General features: G+C 42.6%; 1 protein-coding gene across 2 annotated transcripts in view; it reads right to left on the bottom strand.

Annotated features, from left to right (window-relative positions):
* Positions 1–5,000, bottom strand: part of peli1b (pellino E3 ubiquitin protein ligase 1b) — a 23,270-nt gene that overhangs the window by 15,074 nt on the left and 3,196 nt on the right. The gene's annotated exons all lie outside the window — the stretch shown is intronic.

Genomic DNA, 5,000 nt, shown 5'->3' with positions numbered 1-5,000 from the left:
CCTGCACCTTTACTGATTCCACAGAAACACAAACAAAAAAACAAACACTAGCAAGCATTTAACTCGCAACACATCATACAGACTGAAACCCAATCAGCCCTTCACATACTTGCCAACACGCAGGATTTTCCCCAAACGCTGAGATATTCAGCCAAATGCAAAGGACTGCCAAGCCTTGTGGAATTGTGTTACATTGTGCTTTGTAGAAGGATTATGAATGTGCACCAGATTTGGGACTGAGCAGCTTCTGTATGTGTGCATAATGATTTTTTAGGACATCCTTAGTGTGTGTGTGTGTGTGTGTGTGTGTGTGTGTGTGCACGCTCATAGCAGCACTATCCCCAAGCATCAGCTCTGAAACCCAGATGGAGCAGACAGCTGTTACAAAGAGGGGAGCTTGAATTTCAGGAGTTTAATTATTCAGTGACATGAACACAGACCAGCAAGCACGGGAAAACAAACAGATGTGTGTATCATAAGGCATATAGGTGCACACACACACATACACACACAATCAGACAGCCGTGCACACACAATATCAGAGACAGACAGAAACACACATGCAGGCAGGCAGGCAGACACACACAGACATTTGCAGCATTTAGCAGATGCTTTTATCCAAAGCGACTTACAATTGACTGAGTAAAACGTGAGCAATTGAGGGTTAAGAGCCTTTCTCAGGAGCCCAACAGGGGCAACATCACAGTGGTGGGGCTTGAACTGGCAACCTTCTGATTGCCAGTCTAATACCTTAACTGCTGATCTACCTCCAGAGCATGTTCCCCTCTCTCTCAGAAAAGTTTAAAAATCAGAAGTACGGAAACATTTTGGCGACGGAGAAAACGAAGGCCAGGGGATCGCAGACAGCTGGACAATGCACACGACGTCTAGGAAGCAGAAAAGCCATCCCAACTAACGGCATGATAAATCACTCGAGATGCCATTCAGCGCATCCGAGGTAAGCTCGCGGAACCAGTGAACCTTAGCGGACAGCGGAAGTGGGACGAGGAGGGGAAAGGACTGAGCTTAGCCAAGCGTTCCTGTGGGATGGCAGCTAACCGAGGAGGAACCGTGCTGTAACCATCCTCCGTCCACCCCCGTTATCTACCTCCAACACGTGAGCTTAGTTTGTGCAGATTCAGAGCACAATTGCTACTAACCGGACACGATTTGTATTATCATACGGCCACTTTGTGTTATTAAACCCTGCGTATACTGTAGCTAATGTTATTGTTCATCATCTGTGGCCTGGTTTAAAAACAAAGCTAAGTATAGTTGCTGGCATCACTGTAATTAGAAAATAACCATCATTAAAACAGAATAGAACAGAACTGTACATTAACTAGAACTTCCGTAAAATTATACAGATAAACAATATTCTTAGTTTGTGGGCCTACAGGTGTGTATAATATCAGTTTGTATCCATCACAGTCAGCATGCTTGATTTCAAGCCTGGCAAAAAAAAAAAAAAAAGAAACAAACAGAGCTGCTCAGAAATAAATATGTAAACATTTTCATTGTGGTTCTGTGAAACTATGAAAAGTTAAATATAATGTAAAGGATGTCTAGTTTGTATCCTTCTTTAACAGTTACTGCCATGTATGCAGTATGTAATAGTATGTAACCATTTTTGGTTTGTTTATTGATTATGATAATATCGTAAACCATGATAAAAGGTCAATTATTGTGACAATAAATGTTTACACACATGCATGTGTGTGTGTGTGTGTGTGTGTGGGGTGGGGGTTAAACACAGACTAAGCAACATGAAAGAACTCATCTTGTAGTGCTAAAATGGGTTTAAAAAAGCATGTACAGACAAAGAGAAAATCAGAAAAACAGGGAGAAAGGGAGTAAGGGATGATCCTCGCACAGGAAGTGAGGTGGAAGGAAACATAAAATGACTGGGAAAGGGAGGCACCCATGTGCCCATGACTATCTTGCCAGTTCCTTTCATGTGACATTAACAATTGAGAAACAAATGAAAAACGCAAAGGAAGCAGAAGTCAGGTACACACACACACACACACACACACACACACACAATGTGCAGCCACTTAGAAAAATAAATCCTTCTATATTACACACAGAGAGCTGAGAGGCAAATACGCACAGCCCTCCACAGAGTCAGACCCAGAAACCCGTTAACAGAGTCACACAGAGGCCAATTAACAGGTACTAGACAGAGGCCTATTAACACAGGTATTATTCACAGAAAGGTATTAGCCACAGTAAGCCATTAATCATATATCTTACAAAATATTCTTGATCACTTGAGCACGACTGGTACTTTATACTTTCATTAAAACACAAAGCAATGAATGCTCTACTACAGAGATGTGGAAAAAATACACACATATACACGCACACACCCAAACATATTTAAATGTACAAACAACCTTTGCAATATAGAAAATGCATACATTACATTCTGCAGAAATGACATTCATAAATCTAACACCACCACAGTGCCCACTCTGACTTCTAAGAAACAAATCAATAAGGAAAAGCTGTTAAAACCGGGAAACAGGGTCTGGAGCAGCTAATAAAAATCACAAGCCAATGACAGACAAGTGCACGAGACACACCATGCCGGGCACTAGTCCCAAGCTAGCATTCCACAGCCTGACCAAATAAGGCCACAAACGGAACCACAGGGGTTCCAGAAAGTTCCGCCAGCTGTGCGCCATAAAACGCTTGCCGCCGTGGTAAACATTCTCCTCCTTTTCAAACACAAAATCGATGAGAGTCTGCACATAAGGGCCCATTTAGGGCAACAACAACAAAAAAAGAGCAAAGGATTGTGGGTTTGAATCCCAGCTGGGTCATGTGGATGGTCACCTTGCTGAGGGGCTGTGGGCTCTAATGTCTTCCACAGCTGTGGCCTTGGGTGAGAGGATTATGTCAGAACTCCCCAGGGGGAAAAGGTTCACCATCACATCTGCTACAACACGCTCTTGGATTCCTCTACCCCTGTTTGCAGGGGTTAGACGAAAAGGACAGGATAATCATGTGACCAACAGAGGACATCAGACAGCAGGGGGCAGGCGTGCATAGTGTCTTCCGTTAAACTAAGCGCTAGTGTGCTATCAGCAGGGGTCAGTGAGCCAGCAGAACGCATCCCCCATCTGACCCACTTCACACTCCAGGCATAATCCCACCCCCCACTCCAGCACAAATGGAACGAGTCAGACCAGCAGCAGTAATGTTCTGGCCCTACTGGAAAAACAGGCCAGATACCACAACACTGAAGGTGTCACACTAGAGGACACACACACACACCACAACACTGTACAATTCTCACTGTAGAGAAAGATGGCAGGGTTTGTCGCAACACTGCATGACCAATACTACATAAATAAACACACGGCCAGTCTGTACATCACTGAGACAAACAAGACAACACAAAAACTCACAGCCAGTCTGTAAAATCAAATCAAAACACAGGGCTAGTCTGTACACCACTGAGATAGACACACGACCAATCTGCATTCCACTGATATAGACACAGCCAGTCTGTACACAGACTTTATAGAGATTGGCCGTACACAGCCAATCTCTATAAAGCATGTTATAATGAAGGTCCTGGTCTTAGGTGAGCTCCTGCCGGTTCATACAGTGCTATGCACTGGATGGGAAATGCAAGGACAACACCACATCAACAGATGTTTTCTACCAGATGTTTCTTCTAGAGAATCAGCTTGTCAGAGTTTCTCTTGGGACTCTGCACTCTGGCCCTTAAAGAACACCCACAAGGGCTCCATATGGAGCCAGAGAGTGAAGCGTGTGGGTCAACACACGCACGTATGCATGCGCACACACACACACACACTCACACACCAGTTTTCCTGTGATGAGTCATGGATCTGCCACAGCAACAGCGTGAGTGATACTGGTGATGAGTTGTAAAGGCAGAGGGAGAACTGCTGTAACGGATTCACGTGCCATGCTCCTCCCACTAAATCACTCATCCCTCGCAGTGGCTTATTAGAAGGTACTGAACCGCTTTGAGTCACCACAAACTCTTAACTATGGAACCATCACATAAAAATAACTCCCACATGACTCATCACTTACTATGGCTTAATCTCGGCAAGACTACAAACACTTCATACACCGGAAATGCCACCAGGGTTCAACAACAACAATAACCTGAATGCCCTGGGCAAGTAAAACAATGTTTCGACGGCAACACGAAAAATCACAATTGGGCCAGTTCATGTAGGGGTGGCAACAGAATAATGTAACTGAGGCCAAACCCACGCAAAAAAATGGTCTAGGCCATAAACGCAAGTCCATTTAAAACAAATTAATGATATCTTGATAAACGATGTCGGAACGAATACGAAGCAAGCACTTAATTCTCGTGTGGAAAACTCAGCTTTCATGGGTCGCTTTTGACCCCTCTGTATGCAAGATGTCCAGCAAAGTTTGCAGGGAATATCCTAACAAAGCGGACAAAAGTAGCTCTTTTTGTGTCTTGACTGATCTGTCACACAGCGTGCATAGAAGCCAAAAAGCCTCGAGCGTGTCTGACCTGCAGGACATGCACGTGATGAACGAACAGCAAAGCCAATTCCAAGTTGAAAAAGGTAGTCACAACAGCACATCACACGATTAAAGAGAAAGACCTTTCACCAACTACCCACATGAGCTAGATCTTCAAATGAATGAAAAACAGTTAATTAATTAATGTTAATATGAATATATATATATATATATATATATATATATATATATATATATATTTTGTGTATTTTAATTAAACTTTTGTCAAACTTTGAAATGTTGTGAAACCTTTGCTTATATAGAACAAAAAGAAAATAAGTGAAAGTATATTGTGAGAATGTACACTAATTTTAATAATATTAGCTTGTGTGTTCTTATTTCTATGTTATTCATATATAAATAAACACATACAAGTATTTTTAAAATACAAAGATTTGTCCGGTACAGTGAACTTTCCTGTTGCTTGCACACTTGGGCAAGTTAGAAGAAAA

This window comes from Electrophorus electricus, chromosome 10 (genome assembly GCF_041902795.1).
Source record: "Electrophorus electricus isolate QZ-2024a chromosome 10, ASM4190279v1, whole genome shotgun sequence".
NCBI lineage: Eukaryota > Metazoa > Chordata > Actinopteri > Gymnotiformes > Gymnotidae > Electrophorus > Electrophorus electricus.
This window is presented reverse-complemented; position numbering and strand designations above follow the sequence as displayed.